The sequence below is a fragment of the Vitis riparia genome, chromosome 14 (genome assembly GCF_004353265.1).
Source record: "Vitis riparia cultivar Riparia Gloire de Montpellier isolate 1030 chromosome 14, EGFV_Vit.rip_1.0, whole genome shotgun sequence".
Lineage (NCBI taxonomy): Eukaryota > Viridiplantae > Streptophyta > Magnoliopsida > Vitales > Vitaceae > Vitis > Vitis riparia.
The window spans coordinates 26,924,347-26,933,132 of record NC_048444.1 but is presented as its reverse complement, the minus strand read 5'-3'; positions in this window follow the sequence as shown (position 1 = coordinate 26,933,132).

Genomic DNA, 8,786 nt, shown 5'->3' with positions numbered 1-8,786 from the left:
ATCTTTTTATTTAACTTAAAACGCCTTCAAGTTACTTGAGCCAACACTTGGTAAGGCCAGTGATCTCCGTCCATGGAGATGCACTAGTTTACCTCTTGCGAGCTTTTGGAAGTGACTTGAAGGTAAGGATTTTCTAGAATTGCCAACACTTGGTAAGCTTTTGGACTCCAAGGAGACATCCATTAGTTTTTCTTGCAGCTTGAGAAGGGAAGTCCAAAGTTAAAGATCACCTTGAATGGAAAATGCTAGGTGAGAGGCACGAGCCATTGCAAGTTGCATCAGTGAGAGGGATTTAGTGTTTGAACCCATTAAAGGGAAGCATCTGTACCACACCGGTTAGAGAATTAACTATATGTTAATTCTCTAATGTGAGGAAAGAAACAAGTGATCGGAACTCCCTTTTTGTACAAGGAATCTGAGCCCAGTGATCTAAACTCCAAGAAACACTTTTCTTTGTAAGTAAAAATCAGTTACTATTTTTGGTTAGTTTAAAACCAAACCTTTTTCATTTAAACATCTTATGTTTTCTTTTAAAGCTAACCTTGAAATGAAAGCACCAATTCATCTTTGGATTAATATCAATTATAGAGTGAAAACTCATCCTAGTGAACGACCTAGAGCCACTATGCTATGCTAGCTAAGGCTATCCTAGTACATGATGTAATAGGTTATAAATTTTTTTGATTACTCCTGAGGACCAAAATCAAGGGATACCAGTTGGACACGAATCAGCTGAGACACCAATTGGGAACGAATCAACCCTCCATGGATGATGTGTATCACAAGCTTGACAATCATAAGTCTGACAATTACAAACCTAACTTCAAATATTTAACTATCTCTTTTTAATTATGGGACACCGGAAGAACATTCAACACAAGAGAGACAAAAAAAATTACATAGAAAACTATCCACACAATACGCAGATGTAAAATTATAGGGTTAAAGACCTCAAATCACCAATCCACTATTTGAAAGTACAGTCCACAATTTTACCTAATAGAAGTTATCCCTAAGTCTCTTTCCCCAACACTTACATTGTACTTCATGTTCGCAATGTAGCACCACATTTACTCTTAATAGATCTCCCATATCTCCATCTTAACCCAATAAAACTAAAAGTCATTAATCTTCTTTAGCAGTTTTGAGAATGAGCTAGAAGGCAAATTAGGTTTTTTTCAAACATTTGTGTCAAACCAAAAACATTATTAGGTAAGGTAGTTAAAAGCTTAGGAACCTGGTGGATCGGATCTAGAAACTTCCCAAAAATAAAGCTTTTTAAAATTGGAAAAATGGGCCTCCAAAATTCTAGAGAATTCTCTACTATAGGCACTTGAGCACTATCCTCAACACTTGAGCACTCAAGCACTTAAGCACTTAAGCACTCAAAGATATTTTTAAAACTATTATAAAAATATTTTAACTCAGTTTTAAAGACTTCGATCCACACCATGTCTTCATAAATACTAATTTGTCTATCCTAGACTTTTATATGCTTACCTATGTCATTCTAGTTGATCTTGCAAAAATCTTGGGTCTTCAATGCAGAGTAAGATACAACCTTAAAAGATCCTAAGTTAGAATAAATGAAACAAAATTATCTATCTTAAAGTACATAAACTAATGTAACAACAATTAGGTTGTTTACATCTAACATTTTTCATAGGCACCATTAGTTAGACAGTTACAACTTTTCAAGTGGTGTATGAACTTCTGTGCTAAAGCTATCATTGGTTGGTGAAGGTTGTCACGACTGGTAGTTAGTAGATTTTCAAGAATAACCCTTGTAGGTGGGATAAATCAATGCTTGTACATTTTGACTATCATTTCTTTTAGACCACACCATCCCTAGCCAACGAAGTTACACAACCTTGTGTGGGTGTGATCTATTTTCTCTTTGTAGCCTTTTTTGGTGCCTACCTAGGTTACATATCCTAATCGGCTCCAAAGTTCAACCTCGAGTGTTTGGCCACTCCTTGCGAATTTAGGAGTTCTTTATGTGTGGTAGGGTAAGCTCTTGGACAAAAGTTATTGATGGATCAAAATTAAAATTACCGTATTTAAGACATGAAAATAATAACACATGATTAACTAAATTAATTAACTAAAATTATAATCAACTACGAATTTGGATATAAATAGATTAATATCAAAACTAACAAAATAAAAAACGCACAAACACATTCAAACTAAAAATAATTAATACTATATTAAATTAGAATTAAAAACATCAACATTATCTAAAAAGATTGGCTAAACTATCAAATTGAAATTGCAAATACATTTAAACTAGAACAAATAAATAAATCAAGAAGTTAAAACTAAACTAAAATTGGAATTAAAAATATGGAATTCTTCTAAGGGGATTAATCAAACAATTGAATTAAAATCATAAACGCATTCAAATTACAAAACATTAAAATTAAACTAGATTGAAATTAAACTCTATCTAATAAGACTATTTAAACTGATGAATTAAAATCAACAAATGCATTTAAGCTAAAAACAAGTTAAAATCAAACTAATTGGAATTTTAAAAAAAAAAACACAAACTTTATTCAATGAGATTATTTAAACTAAAGAATTAACATCATCAAATGCATTTAAACTAAAAAAGAACAAATTAGAATTGAAAGCACAAACTTTATTTGATAAAATTATTTAAACTAATGAATTAAAATCACTAACACGTTCAAACTAAAACCAAACTAATCTAGAATTAAAAATAGAAACTTTATCTCACAAGATTATTTAAACTAGTAAATTAACATCATTAACACATTTAAACTAAATCATAAACTAAAACTAAATTAATCCAGAATTGAAAAATATAAACTTTATCTCAAAATATTATTTAAACTAATGAATTAACATCATAAACGCATTCAAACTAAAACATAAACTAAAACTAAATTAATTCAGAATTTGAAAAAAAAATATAAACTTTATCTCACAAGATTATTTAAACTAGTAAATTAACATCATAAACACATTCGAACTTAAACTAAATTAATTCATAATTGAAAAATATAAACTTTATCTCACAAGATTATTTAAACTAATGAATTAATATCATAAACGCATTCGAACTAAAACTAAATTAATTCAAAATTTGAAAAAAAAAATATAAACTTTTTCTCACAAGATTGTTTAAACTTAACAAATTAACATCATAAACACATTTAAACTAAGAGAATAAATTGTAACTAAATTAATCCGAAAAAAAAAACTTTATCTCACAAAACTATTTAAACTAATAAATTGACATCATAAACACATTTAAACTAACAGAATAGACTGTAAATAAATTAAATCAAAATTAAAAATATGTACTTTATCTAATAGGATTAATTAGGTTAAAGAATTAAAATCACGAACAGATAGATTAAAAAGAAACTAGCATGGAACTAAAAATATAAATTTTTACAATTATTCAAACTAATGAACCAAAATGATAAAAAAAAAACATCTAATCTAGGAGATAAATAGAAATTATACGAATTGAGATTAAAGAAATTTATCACTAAGAATCAAATTAACCAATGAACTAAAAAAATCTAAAAAATGCTCCATTGAAAACTAACCTGTGTTGTAGAAAAATAAAAAAAAAAACCCCTCTTGAAGCGTCAAAGTGGCAACCCGATCCCTGTCTGAGGTTCCCTATTACTCCCCAAAATTCTTCGCGTGCTCTCCAAAAAAAATTCATGTCGTGTCTTGATCTCCCCCAAAGAAAAAAATATAGTCTCCCTCCGTGTGTGGATCTCTGCCCCCCCCCCAAAAAAAAAAAAAAATTTGTGCATGTCTTCTCTAAAAAAATATCCGCGTGTTCTCTCTACCCTCAAAAAAAAAAATTCCCTTTCCTTCTATCCTATTTATATGGCAGCCTTACCTTTTTAATTATGCGTGATGGCCTCTTCAGTATGGAAAGTATGACTCACCAAATCTTCAATGAATAGTTCTTTTCACTTTCAATGATGAATGGTTCTTCAACAACTACTCCCAATTGTTTTTCCTTTCCCCTGTCCATATACTTATCTCGAAGATTGTGTGCAAAAAGTATACTCCAATTAGGTTAGACATCTTCAAATAAACAAAGGAACTAAAAAGTACAAGGCTTATATCAGTGCTTATATATCTTCGACCATACACACTCAAGATTATTTTTTCCACAGCGCTATAAATTCCTACCCCAACATGGGGCTCTTGCGACTCAAACCTATGACCCAGCTCTAATACCATTTGTTGGGATAAAAGACTTAATTATCTCATCAAAAAACCAATTAGTTGACAGCCATAAGGTTAAGCTATCATCTTTATATGGTTTTGATGTCCCGCATATATACTTGCACTCATCTTAAGGCTTAATCATTCAAAGGTACATAGTAGAGATATATGGTTGATCCATCCCACACAACACATTTGTCTCTGAGTCTTGCCTCACTCCAAGGATTATACCGGTGCTTAACCAATACTTCTGATCTTACACACTCATCCTAAGGTCATTTTTCCCAAATTGTATTTAGCATTGTTGCATACCTAACATTATAAAAGATTGTAGAGCCGCTGTAGGCATAGACTAGACAATTAGTTTGTTCTTATTTATTGTTATGGTGAAGACCCTTGAATTCATCTGTAGCAACTAAATGAACCATGGAGTGCCTCGCTCTTGAGAGAATGTTACGAGAAAACCATCCATGCATACAAGACTTCCAAGTTCTAACAACATTGATTTTTAAGCTTGGGTGATGCCTGATTTAGGCCATAAAATACACAAAAAGCTTTGGGTCCTTGCACAACTTTCCATTCACAAAAGATTTGAAAATTAAAACTCACTTTCACTGAAGTACCTACAACTTCCATTTCTTATTCTTCTGCATGCAGTTATGTGAGATTTGAAAAACTTGCATATCTAAAAGATTAAGAATGCATTTGACAATATTTCTCTTTAAAGTGCTTTTTAAGTAGAAGTGTTTTATATAAAAGTATTTTACTTACGTTTCATTAAAAAAAAATGTTTTTAAAAATTAGAAGTGTTTTCTAAATTATTATCAAACAAACTTGCTTAGAAATATATATATATGTATGTTATGTATGTATGTATGGCAACATCCTAAAACATACAATATCTAATGAAAAGAAGTCACGGAAGAAATTCTTAAAGTGTTTCAACTCAAAAAGACTTTCATACAATATCTAATAAAAAGAAGTCACGGAAACCATTCTTGAAGTGTTACAACTCAAAAAATTTCGATTTCAATTGTTCTCAATCAGAATATTATATTTGAGCTATTAACTTCCCCTTTTTGTCTTTCATCTTGAAATCAATTCTACTCTCCAAATCAAAATGAAATTGAAAATTTTTATTTCAAGGATTAATTTTTCTTTCTCAAATTAAACTAGAATTAGAATGAAATCAAAATATCTTTGCATGCTTTCCTTCAAATCATGATTATTATTTCACCTTCACTCAAATCAAAATTAATTCTAATTTGAGTTTTTGTCTTCTCGGCTTCCACCTTATTTAAAATTTGATTTTTGAACTTCTCAAATGAAATTGCCTTTGGATTTTGATTTCCTAATCATTTGAGTCCTCCATTAGTTGTGTTAAGCCTCCACTTTTGGGCTTGACTTTTGCCTCCATCATTCTTTGGTCATCTTGATCCTAGGAATTCACTTAAATTGAGCCTTTTACTGTGCGATTAGGTCAATTATCCACGAAGAATATTTGGTTTTTTATTGGTGTTAGGAGGTGCGACTTGAGCAAGTTGGGCTTACCTAACCCAAACCCAATTTGATATACTTGAATTGTGTTTGGATTATGTTTTTTCAACCCGAATTCAACTCGGTTGGGCTTAAGCTAAGATTCAGATAACCCAAACCTAATTTAGTATTTTTATAATATATATAATGTATATTATCATTTATAATAATATTTATTTTCTTTTTAAATTTTTAAGAAAAATAAATTATATTATATCTTTTTTTTTAGAAAGATATATAAATTTATCTTTTACTTTTGTTGCTATATTGGAATTTTTTCTTATTTATTATTTAAAATTTATTTAAATCTACAAAAAAAAAAAAAGCTTTTAAAAAAACATTATGCATGAATTTTGAATAATGCAACCCGATCAACTCAATCAACCCAAATTTTACTCAAATTTTAAGAAATTAAAATAATAAATTATATTATATCATATATTTTTTCATTTTTTAGAAAGATATATAAATTTATTTTTTACTTTTTGTTGCTATATTGGAACTTTGTCTTATTTATTATTAAATTTTTATTTAAATATATAGAATAAAAGGTAGCTTTTTATAAACATTATGCAACCCTATCAACTTAATCAACTCAAATTTAACTCGATTAACCTAAACTCAACCCGAACTTAGAGAAATGAGGTTAAGTTGGGCTTTGATTGAATACCTCAAGTTAGAGGTTGAGTTGGATTAACCTCGCATTGATTGCTTCTTAATTTAGGTTGAGCTTAGGTTAGTCATCAAGTATTAGTGTGGACCCGCATTTTTCACGTGCGTCCCCACTCGATCGGCGAGACTCACTTTTTATTTGTGAAAAATTAATTTTTAGAAAGAAAAGTCGGAGTCGCCACTTATTTTATTTTTATTTTAAAGGGAAAATAAAACAAGAAATAAAACCCAAAAAAATGACTCCATAATTTTTGGAAAAGCGTGTCTTTAAAAAACCCAAGTCTAGTTTCGAGGATCAGGTTACTTATTGGGAAAGTACCTCTAGGAGGTAGCACCCCTCTAAGCCCTAAAGAGGTCTCTACTGACTAAATTAGGGGAGATGTGGCAATTAATTGATTAATTGAGGATACCTAGATAGACTAAGGTGATTTAAAAAATAACATGTCAAACAGGATCAAATTACAATAAAGGTGAGTTAGGGTGCATACCTGGACTGCTTCTTAAGTGTCATCAAAAGACATCAGTGATTAGTTTGGAAAATAAGACACACAACATATATTTTATCCTAGTCTCTTAATCAAACATGACAATCTAAACAAACAATAAAAAATATATGCTGAACAGGTTGAGAATCACATACAAAGCAATACATAACGATCACATATAAAGCAATACATAATCTATGGAATTAAGATACGAAGGTAAGAAGCATACCTGAATAGCATGGGTAACTCGTAATGTGCTTCCACAAGACATGAGGGGTTAGATAACAAATAATAAGATAAATCCTAGCATGCTTGTTATCTAATTAGCATAGCAAAAATTATCAGAGTATACTAATTCATCAATTATCACATACGTCTTGTATATAATTCGTAAAAAAATAGATATGATTGTAACAACCAACAAAGGTGGTAGCAAAAATAAGTTTTGAAAATTTTTTTTATGTAGGGGTTTCACCAATTCCCCAATTGATATACACAAATCTAACCTAGAATTATCCCATTTATGTGGGACCACAAGCTTGGATTCATGTTTAATTTAAAACCAAAATTTTCATTAAAAAAACCGAGAAAGATGCAAACCGATAAAAAAAAATGGATGCATATTATTTTAAGAAAATGAGATTTTTGATTCTAAGGACTCTAAATGAATTTTTAAAATAGATTTTTGTGAGGAACATTTTGAGAAAAGTATTTTATTTTAAAGGGAAATACATTATTCACAAACAAACAATTCGCAAAGATCAAATATAGGCAACCCAAAATAAAACAAAATCACAAAGTAAAATTTTCTCAGTAATCAACAAAACTAATAAAGGTGAGGGTAGAGACCAATCTTCATGATTTTCCAATGGCCTCTAAAAATTAAACTTCACAAAAAACTATCAAAGCAATAAACTAAATGACTTTAGATCAGATAAGATTAGAAGATATTAATCAGGAGTTAAAAATGGGGAATCGAACACAGAAGAATAATAAAAAACTAACATAAGATCAATTAAGCTAATTAACTAAAATTTTAGAGAAACATATGAACTAAATTATGATCAATCCAAGAATGAAAATTTATATATTTAAGATAGAAATAATACAACTTAAGATCAATTAAACAAGTTATCTAAAGCTTTGAAAAACATACAAACTAAAAGTGGATCAATCAAGAAATAAAATTAACAAGTTCAGAATATGAAAATGACATGGAACCAATCAACTTAAACAACTTAAGTCCTAAAAACTCATGTACTAAAAAGATGAATAAAAAATATGATTAATATTTAAAAAACATGAATTCAATCGCATAGGATCAATTAAACTAATAAACTCTAATTATAATACCACTTAAACTAGATAACATGAAACTAGATAACATGAATCAAAACAAGGATAAACAATTTTAAAAGACATGAGATTAATTACATGGATCAACCAAATTAATAAACTAAAATTCTAAAAAAAAAAACCTAAACTAAATAGATAAATTAAAACAAAACTAAAACAAGGTTAAAAACATGAACTTTATCAATAGAATTGATTAAATTAATGAACTAAGATTATATATAAAGAAAATGCAAACCAAACAAATAAATTGCAATTAAACTAAACAAGATCAGAAGCATAAATTTTATCAATAAAATTAATTAATCTAATAAACTAAACTAAGATTATAAAAATACATCAACTAAAAAGATGGGACAAAACAAAATCAAAACTCGTTTAAAAACATAAACTTTATCTAATAAAATTATTTAACTAATGAATAAAAATTATTAATACATTCAAACTAAAACATAAACTAAAACTAAACTAATGCGAATTAAAAATATAAACTTTATCTCACAAGATTATTTAAAT